Below are 9,900 nucleotides of genomic sequence, written 5' to 3'. Positions count from 1 at the left end.
CATTACACATGTTGAAGATACACTAGAATAACTGATTAATGACAAAAGTCAAAATGTATTATGTAACACAATAGTTTTACAGTATATTGTACTACATTAATAATTTTGTCACTTATTAAACATAGTTGGAGAAGTACATGTAGGTTGTGCTTGCCAATGATGCTGAAATTCACAGTTAAACAGTATTTGTTGAATTTGAATTTTTGCCTGCTGCTTCATTGGAGGTTGTAGCCTCTTTAACTGAGGTACAATACTTTTACAAAATAATGTGTCTTCGTCACCTTCATCTGTAGATATAGCATCCACTGAAGTACTAAGTGCTTTTGAAATGTTGTTGATTCCCTTGAAAAGTGCCTCATCTAGTTGTTGCTTAGTTACCTTTTCTGCACATTTTGACCATGGTCTTTTCCTAGTATTTGTACTACCTTTTCTATCTTTCCGAGAGCCTAGGCCTCCATCGAAACTCGTATAATCCACTTCACTTGATACACTGGTTTCATCATCAGCAACAATAGAATCGTCTGTAATTGAATTCACATCAACATGTAGACTATCATCTGGTATTTTAATGTTAGTAATTGTGTCTCAGTGTTCAAAAAAACTTTTAAGCCAATCAAGGTTTTTATATTCAGCAATATATGGTACATCCAGATCCTGTTGGCAAAGTTTTCTTTTTTTTAAGTATCTTTCAAAGCTTGTTCTAATCGATTTGTACCTCTTTTCAGCTTCTTCTGGTGTCACTCCAAATGTAGTAGCAATAGCTGACCAGGCATTCTGCTTTTTGTATTTGTCCTTGAAGTCTCTGGAAAACTTGTCATACAATACAGTATACTTCTGTATTTCCTCCATATATTCTTGTAAGTTTCTTTTGCTTTTTGCACAAGGTTGAGGCTCGTTAGAAGCTTCCTTTTTGTATCCCTCTCCATCATGCTTTCCATTTAGCATAGTTGCCATTTTGTTTTGAGGGTGGAGTATAGGCGGAGTTGGGTCGAATTCGGGTAGAGAGGCTGAGAGAGCTCTGTTCCCATCGGTTTCCATTAAATACAACAGTCGCTCAATGATTGTGGAAATCGTGGAGATAGAACTTCATGCTATCTCTACAACAATGTTGCACAACTACCTGAGGGTTGCAAAACAGCTGCAGTGAATGTTTCCATAAAATTGTGTGGCTGTTGCACTACAATTGCACAATAATTTAGCCATATGGAAACCAGGCTTAAAGAACCACAAGAGCCCTCAAGTCTGTAGCTGTTATCTAGAAAAGAGAAGTTTTTGTGGATAAGGCTGAATCTCCAAGTGACACAGAAGACATCAATCTAAACGTTTGTACAGTTTCAAAGATGTTATTTTATAATGGGAGATATAAACTAGTAAAGTAGGCCATTATTAATGCGTATATGTGTGAGATGAGAGAGATTGAGTAGTGAGCTAAAATTAGTGCCGACCAGACTAAAGTGTCTCTTTGTCATCCTTTGCTCTCCTTTTCTTCAATAGTGGTGGCTCCAGTGACTGAGTGAAGGGCAGAATTCTGAAGTGGTGGTATTGCAGAACCACACAAAGCCTGTCTACCCTGTCCCTCATGTTCTTATAGGCCCTTTCCGTATTGTTAAAAGAGGCATGGAGGGATTCAGTTCCCTGTTCTCCCATGCATCCACAGCCTATCCTCCACCTCTTCATCCAAGGAACTATGTGGTCCTCCAGCATGTGTAGCTTGGGGAGAAAGGTAGCTGATGAAAAGTTCGTCCTGTAAAATTTGACGAAAAGATCGATGGCAGTCTCTAACCAAATCGTGTAACTTGACATTAAATGAAACTGTATGATTTACCTAACTCTGTAATTTTGACATCTGATAGTACGTGATTACTGTCCTATATTTTGACATTTAGAGGATAAGATGAAAGCCTCAATGAATTGTCACTGATTTCGCTGGCTTTCACCTTGATATCAGTGCTCATTGTTGCTGCCGTAGTAACAAGAGAAGTACAGAGAGTATGGATGTTGTCAGGCTATTTAAAAAGAGTAAAAAGGATAAAAAAGAAATTATTTTACCTTCAAAGCTTTGTGGTTAGGTTGCCAATGAAAGATCCACCATGATAAGCTCAGCGCTCTACATTAAAAGATGACAGAACTTGATCTAGCGCTTTCACAAAGACTCCTTCATCCCATTCAAATCCTTTTGACACAATCTTTTTATGGTGAGTGATTGATTTTTTCTTCATATCGAGAGATGAGAGAAAATAATAAATATAAGACAATGAAGTATTGTACATACATTCGCTCTGATTTTGATGATGTTTGTATTTATTACGGAAGATAAAGTTTGCACTGACAAATTCTGCTGAAGATCAGTTACAGACAGTATTAGGAGAGTTAAAATCTGCTGAGCCTGATTGACTTCTCCTTGAAGTGTAGCTGTTTCTGTTTCAAGTGATGTAACTGTTTCCTTTCACTGAAGATTGTTAGCAAAGGAGTGGCTGCATTGCATTGCTCAGCAATGATACAGTCAAGATTGTGACACTCATACTCCAGCAAATTAAAAAGCCTCTGAAATATTCCTAATGTGATGTGCAAACCTGGTGGACAGACCTATAAAATGTAGAATTTGTAAGGATTATTGGTTCTTCAATACATTTACTTCACCTGAGTTAATGGTACATCAAAGATTGGTTTGCCTATCACATTCTCAATAAGTTTAGCCTTCTTCATGTTGGCACCATTTAGCTGAAACTCGTGATGTTTCTGGTGTAAGGACGATAAGGAGCATTGTTTGATAATAGAGGTAGAGTTTCTAGTACATCTGTCTACTTTTAATTGGTCAGATGCTATGTTACACCATAGACAGCAGTGTCGTCCTATGAAGAATACAGTAATTCAATTTACAAATTACAAATAGTTATACATGTAATTTTAGCATACCACTAGCTCCTGAAGGGCCATACATGTTGCATAGAAACTCATATTCACCTGACATGAAAATTCTTATAATCCCTATAATAATTGTTTTGAATAATAATTGTTTTTTATTGTTTTCACTTACATTCACTGTGTCTCTTGTAGGCTGGAAATGATGTCTTTGTACTGCTCCAGGGCAATACAAAGATATACATTATCTGGAGCTTCAAAGAGAGAGAATACGCAACTATTACTGACGGAATTTGGTTTGTCTGTATTCACTACTTGGAAGGACATCTTTACAGTTGATCTCCCCTTGTCACCCCCTAGCTTAATCCATATTTCGTTAGGGGGTATTACTCTGTCATGCCATGTGAGCTGTCCTAATCTATTAATAGTTTATTTTATAATATACGTGTATGTGTAAAGCAGGATGTTTACCTACTCTTTTCCTCCAGTAGATGAAATACTACAACAGCAAAATCAGAGACTCAGGAAAGTGGAGCAGGACAAATCTCCTTACACAACCATGCCGTGTTTGGAAAGAAAAGGGTACTAACTCTGCTGTTATCTTCACTTCTCAAATCCTTCTTCATAACTTCCCTCTGTTTCCTTTCGCTACTCATGTTAATTCTCCATGCTTTCATCCATCTGAAAAAACAAATAGAGTAAGGCCTTTAGTAACGTGTACAGTCACCAACACAATACATGTACTGTATATACATACATGTACCTTCTCATGAGTCCGAGTTTATTCAAAGGCAGACATAAATATGCCTTCATGCCTAGACATTGCTCTGGAGATATATCAATTTTAAAATTCAGTTTTTTCATTATCTCCTCTCTCTCTCTTTAGGGATCATTCTGATCTCATCAGCAATCTGGTGCTGGCTCTCACCCCAGTACTTCGAGAACTCTTTACTTCGCCAACACAAAGTACGTTGTGAAGCCTTATTTGATGGGACTGAAAACAATGAGACTTTAGTTAAACTAATTGGCTAAAAGTATAGATTAGGTAAAATCAACACTATGTACATACATATACACTTACTCTTCCTCCTGTTGATACAGTGATTGTCTGGTGAGATTGGGGATGTAATTCAGACACAGCTTTATTCAGCTCCTCTCTGTGACTTTTCTTGTGAGTCTGGCAATCAGCTTCAAGAAGTTCAACTTTAACATTCATTCCACAGCTGTTACACCTCACATACAAGCCATGGATTATCTTCTCTACAATGCTTGAAGGCTCAGTAAAGGTACTGTCGATATACTCGTAAATGCACGAGCAGCTAGAACAGGTGAAGGAAGAAATGAAAGCAAGGGAAAGAGCACAGTTACAACAGTGCAAAGATTTGCAAGGTAGAACCTCTACAGGTTTTTGAACAGCTGCCTTACAAGAACAACAAGTCACATCATCTTTATAGCTGTTGTCTACCAGTTGATCAAGAGTGTATGATGGAATTGGTGAGGCAACTGATCTGATGTGTGTACTAATAGCTGATGGACGACCACTTGATAACTTCTTGTTTGGTCTTCCTCCTTTACGTCTAACATCACACACAGTACAGCTTGTTTCACTATGACGAAGCCATTGAGTCAGACTTAATGTAGTACTGCTTTGCTGACCACACATAAGCTTTTTTGCAGATAAGTAGCAATAGTTACAGAAATACTGTGGATGGACGTCAGGACTATTGCTAGACTAATCGACTCCTAAACTACTCAATAGGCATTCATGGTGAGAACATCGATACTTCTGCTTTCCTAAAACCTTACAACACACCCTGCAATGTCTCTCCAAGAAGGAAATATGAGTAGTCATCGACATTGTCACACTAAACTGTAAAATATTGTAATTTTTATTTTGGGAATATCTTTCTTCAAAAAATAACATCTTACAATTTAATATATAATGTAGAGCAAGATGTAATCTATGTTTACATACCTTAATTGTAGCCAAGAAAACTTAAGAAGGGAGATAAAGAGACCACAGAACTACCCTACTCCAAATTTGTTTGTACAAGACCAGCTGTACAGGTGCTGCGCAGTACTAGTCATTGTGTCTCAGAGATGCACAGTACAGTTATATAGCTGTATAAGGTGCTATAGCATCATATTATAACAGTTATTATTGTGTGGCTTGGACTATGAATATGATATATTACAAAACTTCCTCATTTTGAAGAAATATTATCATTCAAATTTAAAATTACCGTAAGTAATAATTATTGTTCTAATTATTGACTTTGTGCTGTGATTGAACACCCATGTGTACTCCCAACTACCACGCCTGTTTTAAATGCTAGGATATTGAAAATAAAAAGCAAAACTTGAACTTCAGCATTAGTACTTATTAATTTTGTATCATAATGACAATTAAATGGTTATTTCATGTTATGAATAGAAGACTGCCTAGTACTGCAGGTGTAGCTTCCTATAATATCAGTAGATCTAAACCTTTGGTACTGTCCTTGTGACTTCAGTCAATTCTCCTGCATGGCTCTCCTGTACCACCACAGACAACTAGACTGTCAATAGACAAGATCAGTGTTGCCTTCACAAATAACAGCATGGAGCATATAACCTTTCTCAAAAAACGTTACCTAGCACTATGTATGAATTGAAACTGTGGTGCTCAAATGACACTTGGAGAGAAAACTGATACGAGTGGGCACATTTTTCAATGCTGTTCATGTAAGACAACGAAGTCTGTCATCATGGCAGTTTCTTCAGCAAGAGTAACCTGAAACTAGCACAGTGGATCATAATAATTTATTGGTGGGTACGGCAATATCCAGTGTCAGAGGCTCAAGAGCTTTGCAACTCTTGATATTTGGTTGAGGCTAGAAAGATGGTATGGGTTTCCATTGTGAAGTGCTTAAAGAGCCATTATCCCATTTTCTCCGTAAAACAGCCTTATGCACATGCGCAATAATGCAAACATGAACTTGTTTCATCATTGACTTCTCAGCTAATGAGGGACTTCTAAGCTAATGAGGGACTTCTAAGACTTACGGGATGCTCTAAAATAAATTAAAAACTATCTAAAGCAAACTTGTGGACTTCTAACATAACTAAGGGAATCAATCCTATTATGACAAGAGCACTGCAAGAAAACCACCAGCATAACACCTAAACCCTAAAAACAATTACTAACTAAGGGACATAGCTAACTAGGAGACTGCTAAAGTAATTTAAAATGTAATTGATTAATGTTTATAAAAAAAAAACAAGAAAAGCAGCCTTTGATCCAGGTCGATTCGATCTAGTTCCCCACACCCAGTCAGCTCTGTGCATGCGGCTTGTGCTTCTTTAAGGTGTCACGATGATCCAGCTGCCAATTTAGTGCTGATTTCATTATTATACTGATTGCAGCTATATAGGGGCTTAGCCCCTATAGGGCCCATCACCCCCTGCCAGCTTTGCAAGCCATTGTTAAAGGAAACCGGTACTGGCTATCTAGACACTTCGTTGATAGTTACCAGTGTGTAAGAGAAGTCTGTAGCACAGAACTAATACAACCATGTATAGAACTTGGAGGACCACAGAAGATTGTGCAAATTGACGAGTTACTGATTAAACACAAACCCGAGGTAACTGACATCACCCTTAGGCTTCGCCCCTTGGGTGATATCAGTCCATATCATCTCAAGTATTAGGATATTAACCAATAGGATAGGCATGAATATATCACATGACTGATCACATGACCTACAAGTTCAAAATGAAGAAAAAGTGGCTTGAACAGCCATTAGAGACAGAAAGTGATCCAATTATTTGCGTGAGCAGAAGCTGCACATGCGCAATACTAATTCTGTTGCACTTCAACTTGTAGTGTTCATAAATCAAGTGATAAAAAGTTCATTGCAAACATAAACAATTACTTGCTCAAGCTCTCAAATTTACTCTGTTGAGTCTACAAGGAATAAGCAATATGAATAGTAAATGTAAAAAATATTTTCATTACTGTTTAAAAGAATATTTAAGCCTATTTTCATCTTGAAAAATAATTGGCTAGCAATGTCCTTCTACAGAAAAAAAATTTCATGCAGCAAAATAGTTATTACTGATCTGTGAACATACTGGTGTAAGGTTAGGTATATTGTTACCTGTTTGAAAGAATAAAATTAAGTCAAAAACAAACCTTGATTGCAAATGTTGTATAGCAAAAAACTTTCGGCAATTCTGTGACCAAAAATTTCAGCTGATTTTACAGATTTAAAAAAAAGCAGAACTGAATCCTTAAAAATTAGGACAAACATGTATGACAAGGCATGGTGATTTTGTAAAAAACAAAATCTGCAAAAGTCAAATTTTATGGCAAACAGAAATGTCTAGCTACAAGATACACGTATGCCACAATCAACACTGCTGTGTTGCAGTGGTGATGCCACTTTAATTGAGCTGTATCCAATATTCTTTTCGTACATTGTAAGTTCTGTAAAACCTTCTGAATTTTTAACGACCTGGGGGCGTAGCCCCCAGGTCGTTCCTATAATTGATTTCACCCACGTGCGATGTTTGTATATATATATATATATATTTGTATGTCCACACTTACATTTCTTCTATACATGTTGTATTGGAGAAATAACAAAATTCATAAGCCTTAGCAACCACCCACCCATGCAGGGTTGCCAGATCATGAACAAAGTTCATTGATTTATGAACTTTTCAACCTTGGCATGAACTTTTCATGAACTACTTTTTTTCATGAACTTTTCATGAACTTTGAGAATTTTCCTAAACTTTGCAAATTCAGTGTTTGATTAGCTTTAATGCCATTATCTTTGCAATATACAGTGTTTTTCTCTCAAAATGAGCCATCAGTATTCATTTCAGCAAGATTTCAGTGATAAGCTGAAAGTTATAAAATTAATTATTACAGTTATTAAGTAGTTATAAAAGTTAATTTTAGTGGTTATTAAAGTTAAGTAAGTAGTTATCTGTAGTTATTAACCTATGGTTGCAAAATTTTGAAAAACATGAACTTTTTTGTGAAAATATGAACTTTTTGACAAAATTTTGTGAACAATTGGCCAAACCCATCTGGCAACACTGCGCCCATGCTCTTTACGTAGTGGGTGTGGTCACGGCAAGCAAAATGGCGGCTTACACATGCACAAAGTTATGAGCTTTCTAACAGCAAGAGAACATAAAGATACTGTCTAAAGACTTCTCTACAAGCATTACAAGGTAGCAACAGCCTCTATAAGTCTTAATAATAATCAAGCTGTACTTGCAAGGTGGTGAAATCAATTATAGGAATATTTTTTACACTGTTACGCTTGTTTCCCTAAAATTAAAAGAAATGCCAAGTAATCATAAGGAATAATGTATTAATAGTATCATTAACAATAAATGCCACTAATGAGTCAGTATAACTTACAACGTATTACTTTATATTTAAAATCTACTGCACAACTAGCATAGTCCAGGGATGATTTCTTTCAGCAACATACAGGTATTAAGAACTGTTTAAAAAGAAGGTTAAGCAATACAAATGAATTTCATAACATATAGCAAAAAATTGTCTTGGCCCAAAAATTTTGCAAATCCATACAAAAATCCTTAATTTTTACAATTTTCTGCTTTTTGGCCGTGTTGTAATGTATGAAATACATTTTTGCTAATTCTATTTTCGAGCGAAATTCATAATAATTTTGGGACACAAAAGATTTTAGCTATACGGTACCAATTTGGAATAACATACTCAACAACTCAACACCCATCTCTCATATTCATTTAGAATTAGATTATTAATGATTCTCTCTAATTTTAAAATACTAGTAATGTATATAAAATGTTAATAACTCCCATTACATTAACACTCATTAGTTCCGGGCAATTCTGGAATTTACTGAACATTAGTATTTAGTAGCATAATAAATTACCGTAATTTGCCTTTTTCGTTGTGGAGATACTTTTGTATTGTCTTAAAATGAAAAAAAAATTATTGTTTCCATTTATTATCAATATTCTGTAAATTGGTCAATGCTATTGCTTGCATCTCCAGTACTAACTGTACACTAGTAATGTCAGGAAGCAGCCAGGTCAAGAAGCTCATATCCCAAGAACTATAAATACCACTATAGTGGCCCTACTACCTGCAGGTATAGGACGAGGTACATTGTAAATGCAAGAGAAGCTAAATTTTTGTACTTGAAATGCTTTGAAACAAAACAATTTTGTACAAAAAAGGCAAATTATGGTATTTCATTTTGAGTATACGTATACCTTCATCAAGTGACACTATAAAAGTTAGTATTTGCATTGCAACATGCTTTAGAACACAGAGTCTGTAACTGAGTGTAATGTGACTTTGGAAACCTAAACAAATAATTAAAACAAAAATAATAACAATAGTACACAAAAATTTGCTACAAACATCTGTACAGAATTATGGCATCATTGAAGAGTTTGGTCCACCACAATGAACAATAACTGATAGCTTTTTCTAAAGTTCAAATTATCATAAAAGGGTATAAATGTAATTCAAAATTTCAAACTAAAAAAAAAAGTTTTAGAATTCAAAAGTACTGTAGAAGTGAAATACATGTATGCCATCACTTTATTTATTTAATGCATGAATAAAAAATTTGAGTGTAAAAACTATATTATACTGAATCCAAAAAGTAATTATAATTATATACAGCTGACACTTCAAACTAGTACCTACTTGAGCTGCTACTAGATCTACACATGTAAGCAAAAACCATGGGCAATCTCTTGTGCTCTAATTTTCCAGCAAGGTGAAATTCCAATGAAAAAATTATATGAAAATAAATGACATAGACAATGAAGGTATTATGCGCTTATCAATATCAAGCTCCACTAAACCAGCACAGGCCATGGTGGGGCATGGTGGGGTTTCATATTAATTAACAGAATCACCCACGCTTGGCCATTTCCTTTAGTCAAATCCCCTACTAAACTCCTACTAAGGACCCTATTAAACTACTACTGAACTGACAACTGCTATTGAAGTTTTGCATTTTCAAAACCTAC

The sequence above is a fragment of the Amphimedon queenslandica genome, unplaced genomic scaffold (genome assembly GCF_000090795.2).
Source record: "Amphimedon queenslandica unplaced genomic scaffold, v1.1 AMPQUscaffold_13419, whole genome shotgun sequence".
Taxonomy (NCBI): Eukaryota; Metazoa; Porifera; class Demospongiae; order Haplosclerida; family Niphatidae; genus Amphimedon; species Amphimedon queenslandica.
This window is presented reverse-complemented; position numbering follows the sequence as displayed.